At 34.4% G+C, this 18196-nt stretch overlaps 1 protein-coding gene across 10 annotated transcripts in view; it reads right to left on the reverse strand.

The window, feature by feature from the left end:
* Window positions 1–18196, reverse strand: part of bru1 (bruno 1) — a 179481-nt gene that overhangs the window by 83575 nt on the left and 77710 nt on the right. The gene's annotated exons all lie outside the window — the stretch shown is intronic.

Consider the following 18196-nt stretch of genomic DNA (forward strand, 5'->3'; position numbering starts at 1 on the left):
ACCGAAGACCACAGCTATATAGCAACAGTCTATGGCAGCCTAGAGCAGTCGTCATTGCAGTCACTCACTCACTCAGTCAGTCAATCAACGAGTCATTCCGTTTGCCAAACACTCACCATTCCCCCCTTTTCGGGAAGCCCCCTCAGGGCCCCTCCCCTCTTCCATAGAGGCCGCAAATACAGGCGCCTGTCAAGTTGTCGTCTGGGGCCTGTGAAATTAGCGGCTGCCTGCAATTATGGCCTAAATGCGATGAGAACACCGTTAGACAGATGGGGGCAAGTCTTTCGCAACTTCATTTCTCCACCTTTCACCCTCTCTACCTCTCTATTCAGTGAAAACTTTCGTTGGCAGCTCTTGAATGCAAGCAGCAACAACAACAAGTTTTGGGCAATTCTTTACTTTCGGGCCAAGTGCTCTTGTCGTTGTTGTTGCTGCTGTTGTTAGCCGTATCCGTTGTTGGCAGCAAACTGGGCTAATTGGCCTCTGCCAGAGTTTGTATGGATTTTTAATTGAAAATCAATAGGAGCGAGCGAAGCGGCTCCGATAGCACAGCTGCTGCCCTCCCGAAAATTTGAAACAGACATAATCTATTGCCCAATTTTTGGCACACAAAAAGTGGGTTTAAATAGCTTTAAATATTTTTCGAAAAGTCATCAAATTTAAAGAAAAGTAAATGCTGGGCGTGGGATGTGCCTTGAAGATATTATTTTCAATGTTTAAGTTTTTAGGGGATTTATTAAACTTTTTGGATACATAAACGAGTCGAAAGAACCCATAAGTTAAGCGAAGTATAAAGGTAACATTTCAATGTAAATACTATTATTTTTCAATGCCAAATAGGTAAACGGAATCTTTTTTACTACAAATTATCTAAAAATATTCATATTTCTTTGTGAAATATTCTAATTTCCTAACAATCACGATAAAGTGTTCAAAAACCGAAACGAAAGAAAGCATCCCCTTGCCAACGTGAAAGATAGAAACATTGCTTACAGCAATTTTGCAACACTTTGGCAACTCAAAGAATGTTTTTAATTAAATCAAAAAAGCAAAGCCCGCTTCCTGCTCTTCCCTCTCAGTGTTCCCGTGCCCACGTATGGGGAAAACTTTTCGTTTTTGGCAAAATTTCATTAAAAAATTTAATTTTCGCTCAACAAGTTGAAAAATGAAAGGCAACAAAACAAAAAAGCAAAAACGATGAATTCCAGTGAAAGAAACTGAAACCTGACCCGAAAAGGTAGAAAAGAGAGATAGTAAAGAATGCACTTTGCTAATAAGTTTCGGCGCTTTTCGAATATCAGATGATGACGCGCGAGCGGGTGGAAAGCGGAAAAGTGCAGAAGAAGCTGAAAGCGAGCTCAAAACTTTTCCACCACGTGACAGGCGAAAAATATTTTTCAACTGTTGGTGGGTACAAAAAAAAATTAAAGAGTTATGCGATGTGGGAGAGTGTATTTTTACCAAGCTTAAAACCACCTTCTTGTTTACCCCGAAAAACCCTTTCCACACCGCAACTTTTCACCGTTTCTGTGTCAATGTATGCCAAGAGGTGTAGCCTCTCCCCTTACTTACACACACACACACACACACTTTCCCCCTCTCCCTCCAAAATTTTCACTAAAGTGAAGCCTCGCTGCACAGCAAAGTGTTTGATGTTGCTTCTTCTCTAGTTGTTGTTGGGTGCGCAACGAGGCATGCATATGGTTTACATTAGGCTAAGTAGCACACACCCACCCATACACACACACACACGCACACAATAAGCATCCTCCCCCCTCAAGCACACACCCAAATACACACCACCCATGGGCACACACAGAAACTTCCAACAAACAGAGCCAACTCACTTGGCGCCTACCTGGAAAACCCAAAGTCCAGGTACAGTGGAATTAGGTAAATACAATAAAATATTAATATGCTTTTTGCTTATTTTTTTTGAAAATCTGCAGTTGTGGTTTTACAGTACTTAGCTCTAAATGCAAAGTGCACAAGTGATTTTGCGATTTAAAAGGAAATAAAAACTGAAAAAATAACACAGCATCTGTTGGGTGACTTAAAATTATTCATGTCTTTTTAAATTTTTTTTTAAATAAATATATTATTATTGAACATGTGTATAATTGTTTTATAATCCGAAAAACTCAAAAAATCTTGTAAGAATCTCAGTTTGAAGCTAAGAAACCTTTTCACTGAGATCGTACTTGCAATGCAACAATAGACCCTAAAAAGTATGCTACGTTTTTTAACAGAAAAGCGGAAGCATAGTGTTTCATCTTCAATAATTTAATTATATTACTATTATCAGTAGAATTATTTCTAATATTTGAATTTAAAAATATTTTTATGCAAATCTTTCTATTCTTAGCACCCACTGTATTAATCTCTGCACAGTAGCACCGAAATGCTTTCGCCCAGCGCCAAGTGTTTGTGTTTTGGCATAAACGCGCTCTGATAAGCTAAAAGGCTAAGGGCTGCCAACGCGCCACATGTGGCTCAAGGGTTAAACCAAAGGGCAATGCAGCAGCCTCAACTCTGTGTCCTATAACTAAAAAAAAAGTCTAAAAGTCTAGGAGGAAATTTACCAAAAATAACAAGCAAGAGGGGAAGCTAACTTTGGGTAGCCGAAGTTGATATATCCTTGCAGTTTCCAATTGAATTATAGGAATCGGAAATCGATTCTAAGTAAGCTTCGAATCCTTTGAATCATAACCCCTTACAAAAATTTTGAAAAATTAAGATTTATTCAGACAGCTAGATCGAGTCGGCCTTTGTTGCTTATCAAGATTATATATGATTTATAGGGTCGGAAATGACTCCTTTACAGTGTAACAAGCTTCTGGCTGAAATTATAATACCCTGCAAGGTTATAAAAAAAATGTGAGGAAACCCCAAATGTAGAAAGGAGGGAAAAACAAAGTTGATAAGCGACCAGTTTTCCCCAGCTCACTTAACATATTTCAAAGGGGATGCAAAGGCAGGGGCGCTGCTGTGCATTGTCTATAAAAATTTATGTCTAACAGGGGCAAAATGCCGCAGCTCTCGGTTTAATGGTGTGAATTATATTAAGCGAGCCACCACACACACGCACACATATAACCGGCATGTGTGGGAAAAACAGCTGCTTATGTATGTGTGGGGGTGTGGCAGCCCTATAGGGTTGCCGCTGATTTGTTTTTATCACAGCTCCCCGGAGGCATCAATTATGCGTCGATGTCGAGAACGGGAAGTTTTTCGCTCGGTGGTGGAAGCATTTAATGGAAGGGAAGAATACAATTGGGGGAAGTACCTTTACCGAAGGGTAGTTTAAAGTCCTAACTGGAAAATAAGGTGCGTCCTGTTATTTTTTTGTAAACCTAAAAGCTAAAGTGCAGGCGCAGGAAAAAATATTAGGTTTATCTTAAGAGTTTTTTTTTTTTTTTTGAAGAGGGAGAAATGGTTTTTAGAGAAACAAGATAAGCTAAGACAGCTTAAGTAATTGGAAAGTGTGAATATTTGACAGCTAATTTTGTAATTTGAAAAATGAAAATGAAGCTAGATATAAATTCAAAAATTAATTAAAAATTAAAATGTAATCTAGAGATGGATTTCTTAAATAACAGTTCAAGATAATTCTAACATTATTTTTTTAGCAAAACTATTTTAAAATAAGGTAAAATATATTATATTTATTTAATTACTATAGAAATGTGTAACTTATTCATAATTAAGCCAAACAATTAAGATTATTATGTATACATTTTATATACAAAAAGTATCTTTACCTTTAAAAACAAAATAAATCAACCCAATACCAAAATCCTCATTTCCTAAAAATAAATTTCCAAAGCATCCCTACGCATTGTTTTTCCAAAGTTAAACTTTCAAACAAAACAAAAAATATATATAACAACATTCCTCACAAATGCACCCGCACATATTGCTCTTTATACGCCACATAAAACTCTGAATTATAACCAAAAATGTAAATGTCAACAATTGCCAAGTAATGCTTCCCTTTCAAGTTTTCCTCCCCCCCCTAAATCCCAGCCTCCTTTCTTTATGAAAATTTGCCGCCACAGCAGACGCACATAAAAACGATTTTGCGCATTCAAAAAAAAAAAGCACAAGGAAAAAGACAACAAAAAAATGCACATAAAAAATAAAATACAACCGAAAACCTCTTTTAATTCTTTTTTAACCAAACAAATAAAATTATGCTAAGAGGATGGAAGCAGGGGGAATCCCGGCATAAACACGGCGAATAAATATGCCGAAGGGTGGCACAGGAAGGACCCAGGACTTTCTCCCAGGGGTGCCTTCAACGTGGCCATTATGACGAGCAGAAAATTCGCTCTTAAAAAAATAAATAAATAAAATAAAAAAAGAAAACACATTTCACATTTCGTTTGCGAAAGTCTCAGAAACAGAAAGAGAATTTTCACAGAGACTTATTGCTGAGACAGACAGCTTGCGGAGGGGCTGAGGGCTTTTTTCTGTGTGTTTAATGAGCTAAGCGGAAGGAAGTCAGTCAGCGACGTCGAAGTTGACGTTTGTAATATAAAATAAATATATATATATATATATATAATTTATATGTATATATAAAAACAGAAAGTCACAGCGAACGTTTTAAGGACAGGCCCCTTTTTTTCCGGCAGCACCCTGAAAACCGGCGGAGGGTGGAAGAAAATCGCAGGAGTCACAAAGAAACGTTGAAAATTAAGGCGCGACTGTCACTTTTACTTTTTCACTGCTTACTGAAGAATTTCCCGTGGATTTGCTCGTAATTTGCCTGACGAATTAAGGAGGAGTTTTTGGAAAAGGGGATGAAGAGTTTGAATTTAACAGAATTTAATTTCGGTAAAATAACTTTTTGGTAGCAAAGCATTTGAGACTGACAATAAAATTTCACAAAGTTATTGAGTTCTTTTGTAAGGGTTTATAATTATAAGCTTTTTGGAATAGAAAAGTGATAAATTATGGAGTTTATTAGAGTAAATAAATGATTAAGGAGAGGGTTAACTTTAAGGAACAGAAATAATGTTTGCAGATTTTTAATTTATATGACAAAGATCTTTATTTTGTCTTAAGATCAAGGAACAATAGAAATCGGCTTTTCAAAATCAATTTAAATGCTTAACGGGTAAAAACATCAATGATCTCATAAATATTAAATATTTTCTAATATATTTTTCTTCTTCCTAGTATTTCACATCCTAAACCAAAACCCCAAAGTATCCACTTACAAAACCCTCAGATATTTCTCTCTCCCCCTCGATGGAAGTTTTATTTGTGCAAATATCCAAAAGATTTAAAACCAGTTAAACCCACCTCAGAAACCCGAGCCGAGAAATGATGCCGCAAGAAGCCACTTCATCCCACTAAGCTCTCCAACAACACTTGCTTCCAGTCATCTGACTTAGTTTCTCCCCAATGTAAAACATTCGCTAAACATAAGGAGCTAAGGAGTCAGCGAGAGTGAGATGAAAACAGGTAATAAAACACCGCCGTTTAGATATTTGACTTAGATTTTCAATAAAATACTGTGCCAATCTACGCAGCAGCAGCAGCAACAGCCAGCCAAATCTTTTGCATAAGCCAGGACAATCTAATTTTATGGCCGGCACAAGGCAACGGCAAGGTTGCCAAGAGAGAAGTCAAAGGAAATGCGGGCCAAATAAATTGCCTCAGTTGAAATGTAAGCCCGGACTTCGGTCTCTTTCCGTTCCAATCGCGTGTAATGCGCTCAATCAAAAGTCAAATGTCTAAAAATATTATGAAAAGCCCTTTTTGCCTGTTGGCCGGGACGAAAAACACAGACCGAGGAGGTTAGGTCCAAGCCGTGGCCAGGACGTTGCCAGGACGCAGCTCTTGGACGGGAACAGGAATTCCCTAAGGGGTTGTAGCCAGCCACCGATGGATGAGAAGAGAACAGTGGGCTTGGGTTGTGAATAAAGTAGGAAATTATATAGAGGAAATATGTTTTAAATTACTAATATGAAAGAGATAGAAGAGAAGACAGAAGCTTCTAGGAGAGCTTGGTTTAATTGAAGAAACAATTAGCCAATTAATAAACAAAATATAGTAGAAATAAGGAAGCAAAGCTAGAACCCGTTGAGAATTCTATGAAGGTGAGTAATAAAAATAATTATTTGTACTGCGATTTCTATGAAAAATTGTTCATAAATATATAAATATAAATATTATTTCGTCATGCTGAAATGTCCTTTAATGGGATTCCTTTTTAAAAAATAAAAATCGTTGAATATTTCTTCAAGATATTAAAGAGGTCCTTTGTGCGATTTATTCTTTAATTTAAATCGTTTTGATAAAATATGAAAATGTCAATTTTTGTTCATTATACTTATGCATAAAAATCTTTAAAATAAAATATTTTTTTTTCTAAGCTAGAGATATTTTATGTACAAAACTCTCTCTTGCAACCACTGTGCTGTGCACTTGCCTGTTTAGGATTCATTTATGCTGGCGGGTTCTGGGTTCGATTTGTGCTGCTCCACGATATATATTTGTATATAGTGAGTGTGTGTTTGATGCCTTCTGGTGTTCCTGCTGCTTATCGTTCTTGCTCCTTTCTCCGCCCAAAACAAAAAAAAAAAAAAAAGAAAAACTCGATTCGAATCGGTTTCGATTTCTTTTCATTTATACACTTTCCTGAATTTAGTTTTTCTCCCACCCCAAAACTGGAATCTATTCCTGCGTCTATGTTCTGGAAATCGCCTTTACTTGTTATGCTTTATATATATATATATAAAAGTATATGTAGTATTTTGTTTTCCTTTTTATTTCCCCGATACTTTTTTCTATTATTGGCTCCATTTGCTTTTGGCCTGTGTTTGTTTATGCTTCATTTTGATTTTCTCAGCTCAAATTGTATTTGTTGTTTCTATTTCCGATTTTGGGTTGGCAGTGGTGTATATCTATACCCCTTAGTTTACATAGTACCATTTTTCTTCCATCCGCTTAGTTTCTCGTTTTAGCCCTTTTTTTTTGTTACTTGTGTGTGTTGTGTTTGCTTTGTTAGTTGAGTCGTCGTCCTCGGGTAAGTTTATTTGTATTTTGGTTTATAAAGCCCCAGCTCGGTGGCTTGTTTGCCCTTTTTTCCACTCTCTTGTTAGCCTGGCCAAATGGCAAATGACTTCTACTACTCGCCTCCTTTTCCCTCGTATTTGTGGGCCACGCTCTCAATGTCTGAATTTATGTGTAGCCGCAATTTATTTAAATTTATGTGGCTTTTGTCAAATTGATTTCAACGTTAAAATGGGTTGACAAGGTAAAATGTTCTTAGGGTTCAAAAAGGGCGTTGGCAGTGCAATTTTTCAAGATCCCTGATTGAGTTAGCACAGCGAATAGAGAAGGTGTTGCCCGGGTAATCTCAGGGGCAAGTGATTTGGATTATAAATAAATAAATGATTGGGTTTAAGCGAAGATAGTTTAAGGAGGAGTCATAGGATAAAAGACAAAACAATTATTTATAAATGTACATTACAACTTTTCCCAGTACTAAGCTTATTCATTTATTCAATATTTCTCTCCTCAAAATACCAATAACTCCCTGCTCAATATCGATACAAATAAAACCCAACATAGAAGATAAAATATAGATTTTATGACAAGCCAAAGGGGCAGGCAGGATATAGCCATAGAACTCCCATAAAGATGGCAACTAGGAGGCACGAAAAAAAAAGGTTTCATATCAAAATGGCAAAAATGGCAATAAATAACAAACAATGCTGTCTGCAATTTTCCACTTTATAAAAGAAAAAGCCATAAACAAAAGGGGTCCTCTGGATGGAGCCGGGGTAACCATACACAAAAACGAGCCCGAAAATTACCATGGATGTTCCTTGTTGCCCCTCGTCCTGCACCCCATTGGTCTCCATTGTTTTTTGTTATTCCAACTCATAAATGCAAGGATAAGAGTTAAAACGAGTGGGAGGCACACAGGAAATGACTGACAGTTGTAGAGACCCCAATGGGTTAAGTGTCGGAGTGGGTTAAGGCCTGAACTTGTAGCATATTTCTGCTGCCTCGCAATTAATTAATCTCCAAGGTAATAACGAAAAACAACAGGCCAGTGTGGTTCACAGGGTAGCAATTGTTTTTATTGTTTTCGAAATTCTTTTACTCTGATGCACAGGAGAAAAATTATGAAGAAATAAATGTGAAAAAAAGAAGGAAAGATAAATTGTTTAAAATAATATATGAATTAATTTCTTTCTCTTAAAAAAAAGTCATACATATTTATCTTAATCGAACCATAAATTATTTAATAAAGCTTATAATTTCATTGTTTGAGGATTTGAAATAACCTTTTGCGATTATTATTTCATAAAATCTTTTTGAGGAAATCTTATGTAAAAACTCATATATTTTCTTTACACAAAAGGTTTTAAGAATTTAATTTTAAAATATAAATTTTTTTAAGTGCAAAGTGAGGTTTTTGGAGCTTAAGGGAGACATGGATGGATGTTTGTTTGTCTGTTTTGGGGTAACGTCATGTGTTTGGCATTTTGTGCATTGCCGCTGACGCGCCGTTTTAATTTATGAAAATGTTTTTGCACAAAATGAAAGAGAAGTCGCCACCACCAATGTCATGAGTAGGAGGTTAAAACAAGTCCTGGGGTGTGCCAAGGGTTAAGGGTGGATGTCATTGCCGGTTGAATAATGTTGATCTTTATTTGACAACCGACTGGAGTTAAGCCTTTTATGGGGGAATTATATATGCAAACTTAAGGTTTAATGCATAAAACAATAAGTATTTCTTTTAAGAAAGATTTAATAATTTTTAAATCGCGAGTTATTTTCCTCATATTTAAATCACCAAACATACGAGCAACCCATTTTCCTTTAACAACTTTCATTTATTTTGCGTTTTGCGCTCAAAACCCGAAAATTGCGTACTAAACAAAACGAACCGCAACATAAATAAAGGCGAAAAACAAATAATGCTTACAAAGTGCCGAAAATCCACCAACAAAAGCAAAACTATCCATAAGAAACTACTGCATATATATATATATGGGAGATGGTAGTGAAAAGGACGAAGGCGGGATCCTTTGGGGAAGGTCTAACATGGCAAAAAAAAAACAGCAAAGTTCATTTCCACACCAAAATCAATGAACCAACAGACGCAGGCATAAGGGGATAGGGAAAACCAAAAGAAAATACACCCAGAAAATGTTTAAGAAAATATCTCATAGAAATAAGAAGCATTTAATATAATTTAAAAGAATTGTTAAAATGAAGAACAGCGTCTTACTTGCATGTGCGGATAATAAGAAATACAAATTGACTTTTTCAATCTTTAATAGATTGAAATATAAATGAATATATGTAAGACTTCAAGACCATTGTGGTCTATAATTTCTCTCAGTGCCGGCACCGACGGGCCACAGCTTGTGTCGGTTCAAGTGGGAAGAGAGATAAGAAATGGGGATTTTGGATATCGAAGGTCGGTAGAAGGGGGGAAAAGCGAGCGCAGCTTTCCAGCTTTTGTTTTTCCACTGAAGCATTCGAAGACCGCAAAACGCAGTTACACCAACACCCCACAAAAACCAACACACATGGACACACTCATGGAGCATAAAGCAGAGAGCAAACACCAACAAAAAAATGGGAACAATTGTACAAGAAAAACCCCAAAACTAACCGCAATTTTCGAGGCGCTTGCATGCAATAGAAATAGAAAAATAGAGTTAAAAAAAACAGTATGCAATGAAGCTCAGTTTTATTGGAATCGAAGGATAAAGTACCTTAACTCTTAAAGTTTTTAAGTAAATTAGGAAAAATTACTTTAAAAGATGTATGCATTTGTTTGAGTAACAATTTTAGATAAAATTCAGAGGCGACAAATCATTAAAGTGCCTTTAATATCCTTCTTAAAAATACGTTGAGGAGAATAAATAATATAAAATTATATCATTTGTGATTCTTTTAATTAAAATTACCAGTTATTCTAAGCTTTAATTATGATTGATCCAGATTTCTTATAAATTAAATAATCAAAACGTAGTTAAACTTCAAATGGAAGATACCAGGACGGTTTCCACAAACTTATAACTTAAATAACACTCCCCAAATAAATGTTAATTTATTAAAAATACTGCATACTAATTTTTATAATAATTTTTTATAAAGAATCCTTAAACCAAATCTCCCCAATACTTAAACAAAAAACTATAGCATATCTGGCGGCGTCGTTTTATTAATGCTTCCTGCACCAACAGACTGCGGCTGCTTTCACTTTTCACATTATTTTTTTTCCGCTTGGCTTTTATTGCTTTATATTTTATTTTATTTTGGTCTCACAGCCATTTCTATTTTATTTGCTGACCTAAGGGAAACCACAGAAAATAAAAAGCAGAAAATCAACATTTGGAGCATTTTCATTTACTAATTTTTTTTGCTTCTTTTTACTTTTTTTTTACTGAAGCAAGCCGTACCCTGCTTTAGTTATTGATTTGGAGGGTTCATTGATATGTGTTTTTCCCGGGAAAAACTTTGCAGACGAAGGGTCCTGTGCCCCACTCTATATTTCCGAGTGTGTGATTAATACATTTGGTCAGGCATTAAAAAAACACACACACAGAGAGAGAAAAAGAGGGGGGAAACCAACTCAAACTGAACTCTGTTTTATTTGACTTAACCACTTCAGAGGGCCATGTGCCGTGTATTTTTGTTCGTGCTGCTCCCCTTTTTCTTTTATTTTTTTTGGGTTTATATGTATTATTTTTTATTTGGCCCGACTTTAAGGACTCTTGAGTAATGATGGCCAGACCAAAAGTGAACTGAATGTATAGCAAGGGGGAATCCGCAAATTTGCGGCAACCAGGGGTCGGAAAAAGGAAAAGTGCTGACATGTTATTTGTGCAGTTAACGAGCTGAGTTATTTTTCCAGGGAACAAAACCGCACTTGAATACAATAAAATAAGGAAAATCAGACCAACAAGCATAAATCGGCTGGAAAATAAAAACCAAATAAATATAAAAAGGGCTCAAAAAAGGCCGAACCTACCAGCATTTCCCTCCCCCTATTAATTTTTCGTTTCTGCTTAACAAATTACTCAAAATTTATTTTTGCCCGGTTGAAAGTTTGTTATTTGTTCATTTGATTGCCGCTCATTAAAATTGAAAATGTAATATTTATGCATGGCCTCCCCCTTTTCGCACATATTGCTCTCAAAATTATATTTTGTTAAACAAATTGTTGGCTTTAATTTATGGTTTTTCTTTTTGGCAGTGCGCAAAATTTATTATTTTGTAAATGGCAGAAAATGGTTGACAAATTATTCATAAAATCAATGAATGGAAAAATCTAAATCAAATAATAAATTATTTATTTCTTTTATTTAGTAACTTCCTAGTTTATTTTAATCTTAATTAAAGTTTTATTTGTTCTATCTCAACGATAAATATTTTAAAATGTCGTCAAAGAAATAATTTTAACACAAATTTTTTGCACTAATAAACAAGTCAAATTGTTTCTAGCTCAAACTAAATTAGTTTGATAAAATTTTTAAGCCCTTCCTTTTGCATTCCTGATAACAGTTTTATGTTGGCTGAAATATTTGTGGAACGTTCTCTCCAAAAAACAGAACATATTCATGTAATTTTTATGCAACTTCCTATTTTTATTTAAATAACAAATTTCCCAAAGACCGAACCAGATGCAACTCTCAACCCAACAAATATTTTACATGTTTTTTTTTTTGTGCATATACAACTTTCATAAAACAATAAAGGTGAAAAGTATGCAGACACAGACACATGACTAATACTAATGGAGGTTGAGCGGAGCTCAAATTGCAACTATGCAAATGGCAAACAAGGAACATCTGACGCGTCCTGTCTCCCATACGAATGTATATTCTGTTACAAGACACTGGAAAAAAATACTACAATTTAATTTAAATAAAATTTCAATGAAACTATGGAGTTCTTTTCAAAATAATTTGACAAGTATATAAGTCTGAGCATGGCAAATCGGTAGACTATATATATATATATGAATACATATAGCTAACATATGAACAATCGGAAGATTTATAGAACTATGATCGGTAAATAACTATTACCAGTAATTAACTATGATCAGAAAGTTTCTATGAACTTTAAGTATCATGACCAGTAAGTAACTCTGAACAGCAAGTATCTACGACCAGTAATTATTTTTGACTAGTAAGTATGTATGATCAGTTACTAACTTTGAACACTAATAAACAATGACTTGCAACTTTTGTAACACAACACATTTCTGATACTCGGCCGGGAGAAGTCACTTCATTCCGGGGATGTTAGAACCAGTTGGGAATCATATGCCCAGTTGTGCAAGATTTGTTTTGGGTCAAATTTAAGTTATTTGAGTGAAACTATAGAGTTATTCTTCTATATAATTTTACTAGTATATAAGTCGGAGCATGACAAATCGGTGGACTATATATAGACATACATATATATAGCTAACATAGGAACAATCGGACGATTTATAGAACTATGATCAGTAATTAACTATGACAAGTAATTAACTATAATCAGAAAGTTTCTATGAACTTTAAGTATCATGACCAGTAATTAACTCTGAACAGCAAGTATTTACGACCAGTGATTATTTTTGACTAGTAAGTATGTATGATCAGTTACTAATTTTGAACACTAATAAACAATGACTTGCAACTTTTGTAACACAACACATTTCTGATACTCGGCCGGGAGAAGTCACTTCGTTCCGGGAAATTTGTTTTGGAACAAATTTAAGAGCAAGTTATTTAAATGAAACTGCTGAGTAATTCTTCCATATTATTTTACTAGTATATAAGTAGACGAATCGGTGGACTATATATACATACATATATGTAGCTGACATAGCAAAAATCGGACGATTTATAGTTTCAAGAAGAAGAACAAAAATATTTGTGTTTGCTACGGTGCTTAAGTACACTGGTTGAGAAGCGCAGAGGAGGGCACTTTTTTTTAGATAGTGAATGCGGGGAAAGTATTATTTTTGAGAGAGAGTAAAAGAGAGGCAAACAAAATTTGGTTTTTTGAGAAGCGTAGGGAAGGTCTCATTATTTATTTTGGAATAATGAGAATTTGAGTTAGTAAAAAATATGTAATAAATCCGTAAAATTGATCAAAAATATAACATACTGAGCCTTGGTTTTTGTTCTTTTTTAACTATCTATAACCAGTAATTAACTCTGAACATTAAGTATCTATGAGCATTAAGTAATTATAGTCAATAAGTAACTCTAACAAGTAATTAACTATGATCAGTAAGTCTCTATGAACATTAAGTAACTATGATCAGTAAGTAACTCTGAACAGCAAGTATCAACGACCAGTAAGTATGTATGTATGATCAGTTACTAGCTTTGAACACTAATAAACAATGACTTGCAACTTTTGTAACACAACACATTTCTGATACTTGACCGGCAGAAGTCACTTCGCTCCGGGGATGTTAGAACCAGTTGGGAATTATATGCCCAGAGAGAGATTTGTTTTGGAACAAGTCTAAAAAGCTATATGAATGAAACTATAGTTATTCTTCTTATAATTTTACTAGTAGCTTAGCTTCCTTTCCTGTTTTAAGATGAAATTGATTTAGTTTGATTATTTATTTTCACTTTGTTAATTTGAAAATTAAATATATATATTTTTTTTTTTTTATAATTTTAAAAGTTTTTCATTTCTGTGTCGAGATAAATGCATATTCTTATACCGTTCTCGGTTGAATTTCGATTTCCCTAAAACAAAAAAAAAACCTAGAAAAAGTCGCGAGAGCTGTGCTTATTCACTGGGTTATCCTTGAATGTCCCTCAGCCGGCAGCTAAATTAGCTTTTCCTGGGTCACACACACACACTCGCCCACAAAATAAAGAAACGTTGGGTGTGCTGGATAAACAAACAAACACAGAAGCAAAAAGCAGCAGCAGCAGCAGCAGCAGCAACAATTGAAATGAAACAAAACACAGAGAAAAATGCTGCAAAGTGAAATGCAATGCAGGCGGCTTTGGGTTATAAATAGACTTTGTGGGAATGGAAAATGTGGGTGGCCTTTGGGTTTGCAAGAAAATATGGGTGTAGATGGGTTGATTTTGCCCAAGGACCAAAGAAAAAACAGCAGCCCAGCATTCTTTTTAGCTCTTGCTTAGGCAAAAAATAAAAAATTAGAATAGAAAGAGAGAATGGTTTGAGAGAAAAAAACTATACTTGGGAGGGAATTGAAGAATTGACCTTCAGATTAAGTGCATATAAATGAATTTTTGAAAATATGTATGCAACAAGATTATGGAAATAAAAAATTTTAGAGGGTTATTGATGATACCTTTTCAAGGATTTTTCGAATTTTTTAAAGCTATTCCCTGAGCATTATTATTTCCCTCCCTTTTTGTCACAATTGAGAGGCACCTACGCAAAGATTTTCCTTTGGAAATTTCTCTCTTGCTTTTGTAATTTTTCTGTCTTTGCCAGACGCCTTCCATTGTCGCTTTTGCCTTTAGCCACACAAAAGCTCATCTGGCGCTGTTTTCCCCCAGTTTTTCTTTACTTTTTTTTGAGGTCTTTACATATCTTGTAGAGCTCACACCCTGGTAGTATTCACATGTGAAGGTATTATTTGCTTACGTGTCCAGAGCAGAGAGACCCTCATCTCTCTCGCCCACTCATGGCCACTTTAATAAATGAAAAACCTCTCACACGAGTTTTGTTTCCCCACTTTTATTTGTTTATGACTGTAACCATTTCTGCAGTGTTTATTATTTGCATTTTGTTTATTTTTTATTTTTGTCGTGCATTAGAAACAAAGTCATTTCACTTTCAGTACATGATTTTACGCCTACTGTGGGCGATGGATAATTATTATATGAGCCCCGAAGACGATTTGCATTATCTGTGGCTCATCTGAAGCACCTGGCCAGCTAATTGTATGCCACATGCAAATGCAACATTTACCATTGGGCTAATTGCATTGCAGCACGCGCTTTAAAGTCAATGAACGATTCGCAATTCGGAAAATGTATTACTCAGCCGCAATTGCTGGCACGCAAATGTCAAAGCTTTTTAAAATAGCCATAAAAAACATTAAAAAAATGTATAAAAGCAAGCCTAGAATAGAAGCAGACCACACAAAAATAGCAACAAACGTTGTAAATTGCTAAGGCTGTAAACATAAAATGTCCTTCTCAGTGGGTTATAAAAAATGTACGCAGTGTTTGCTTTCTCTCAGAGGCAGTTTTTGGAATGGGTAAGAGCGAAGCCTTAAATAAATTGGATGAAGGAACATTTTTTGAAGGATAATTTATTTCTTTTAATTTTGTAGCTCTTTATGGTTTTAGCAGAATGTTTAAGATATTTTCAGATGAATTTTAATATTTCTTTTGATGGGTTTAGTATTAGGGTTATGAAGAAAAAGGGTGCTATTTAGGAACTTAACCTAGGAAAACCTCTTATGATTATGCTGATGAGGTTGTAGCTTCTTATGGATTTTTTACAGACTTTTAAGCATTTTTATTTTAATAATTAAGTCATTCATTTAATAATTTAATATTAAGATAAATAAATAAATAAACAAAAGGAAATATATTTATACAGAAATAATACTAGAACGATATTTAAACGGATCTTCAAGCATGAATAATAAAAAAAACTCATTTGCCTTTACAAAATGAATCTAGAGGTCGTTTTTTTAAGCCTTAGAAAAGAACAAAGAACGAAATACTAAACTATCTTATAATAATATATATGAAACAATAAAAAACTCACAAAATGAATATGTATATTATAAATATGAATAATAAACATATCCCTTGTAAGAATGTAAATATTTTCTGCTAGTTCAAGTATATATTTTCTTCAAATACAAAACTATATTTTCCGACTAATGTAGGGGTAAGTCTGTCAAACTGGCGCCTATCGTTTCCACCAAATAATATTTGCATGTGTGAAGGTGGGCTAAGAATGGGGTAAGGAAATAAATAACGAGAAACCCTTTGGCAGGGCCACAAATCAAAGGCAGAAAACATGAAAACAATATGTCAAATGATATTACACATTAAATTAGTTAAGACCAAAACAAATGTGTATAATAAAGCCCGCCTGTCGTGTGTGTGTCTGCGGGAGTGCAAATGTGCGAGTGTGCCAAGTTTCGTGTGAAGCATGTGTGCTTGGAAAACTCGATTTTCCTTACACCTTTCGCTGCACCTTGTCAAGCTGATTTCCCTTCGCTACTTGGGCTCGAGCACATTTTCGCCCCGCCGGCAATTTGTCACGTGACATTTTCGTTTGGCCAAAAATTACAAATGTTTTTATTATTTTTTGTTTTTGTATATTTTCTTGGTTTGTTTTTTTTTTTTTGGCTTTCTGTGGTTGTGTGTTGCATGCATGCTTGGAGGCGTTGCCAAGGTGCGTGTTTCAGTGTTTTTGATTTTGTGGCGTGTTTACATTGAAGATGCCACAACACGACAGTCACGTAAAATTAAAGATGAATATTTCTGTATTCACAAATAAAATTGTATATTTATTTATGGAATTTTGTGGGTTTGATATTTAATTAAAATTATTAAACAACTTTACTTTCATGAATATTAATCTTACAAATGTAATAGCTTTAATTACATTCTCAATTGTTCCTGACCTACTATTTATTTAGCTTTTGGTGTTTTTTATACCCTTGCAGGGTATTATAATTTCAGTCAGAAGTTTGCAACGCAGTGAAGGAGGCACCTCCGACTATATAAAGTATATATATTCTTGATCAGGATCAACAGCCGAGTCGATCTAGCCATGTCCGTCTGTCCGTCTGTCCGTCTGTCCGTCTGTCCGTCTGTCCTTCTGTCCGTCTGTCCGTCTGTCCGTCTGTCCGTCTGTCCGTTTCTACGCAAACTAGTCTCTCAGTTTTGAAGCTATCTGAATGAAACTTTGTAGTTAGCCTTCTATATACTCTCACTCGTATATATGTCGGAACGGGCCGGATCGGACGACTATATCATATAGCTGCCATAGAATTGATCGTAAAATTTTTACAAAAATATTTTTAATTTTTTCAGTTTTCAATAGAATTGGATTAAATTTAAGATATAGCCATTTTACTATACTCTACAATTTTGTGTAAAATTTTATGAAAATCGGACCAATATATCATATAGCTCCCATAGGAACGATCGAGAAATTAATACAATTAAATTTATAACTTTTTTAGTTTTCAGCTGATTTTCATCAAATTTAAGGTATAGCTATTTTATATTAGTCTTAAATTTTTTGTCAAATTTTATGAAAATCGAACGACTATATCTTATAGGTGCCATACAAACGATCGTTTGATGTAGAGGAAAAATGCAAATCTGTGAATGTAAAACTGCAAATATAATATGTATAGGTGAATGAAATGAAAGCAGGTATTATTATTCATTGTTTTTTAACACAAATATATATAATTTATATTGTATGGATTCCTATTCATAGAAGTTCTATCTGCAAGGGTATATAAACTTCGGCGTGCCGAAGTTAGCTTTCTTTCTTGTTTTTGACTAAAACCGGTATTAGTGTGCATATTAATGGATTTTTCATGTATGCATGTTTGAACACAGATTTTAGTGCTAATTATAAGGTTTCTTGCTAATATCTGCTAATGAATTAAGTCGAACTTTAAAACCAGTTCTTATCGTGCATGCCAACATGCAATGCAGTCTAGCTTTTGAGTCCTTGTGAAAAAAACAAAATGAGAGTTGGCCACAATAGCTGTTATTATTTTTAATGTATTTTTTATGGGAAGGGAAACCTTGTATTAAATTGGTTTAAATGGAAAATTGTGTTTAGTTTGACTTATGAAATAAACAGAATGAAAACTTATTTTGGGAAGCCGAAGCTAAATATCCTTACATTATAGGATTGTATCGGAAATCGTTAAAAAATAAGCTTATCGATATTTTTATATGAAAATTTATTCGAAAAATCGAAGTTTGAAAAACTCATAACTGAGTCAAAAATGCATTAATTTTAATTCGGAAAGGTGTCCTATGTTTGTTTTTGTTAGCTTAATAAAACTGCATGCAAATTTAAAATTAAAAAAATATTTAAAAAATTTCATTTTTTTTATTTTTAAATTTTAACGATGTAACCTCCTATAAAAATCGGAAAATTAAAAAAAAAATTAATTTTAGCCGAACATAGCTAGATCAATTCGGCTTTCGATTCTGAT

Source organism: Drosophila serrata, unplaced genomic scaffold, assembly GCF_035046125.1.
Source record: "Drosophila serrata isolate PLE 108 unplaced genomic scaffold, ASM3504612v1 contig_240, whole genome shotgun sequence".
Taxonomy (NCBI): Eukaryota; Metazoa; Arthropoda; class Insecta; order Diptera; family Drosophilidae; genus Drosophila; species Drosophila serrata.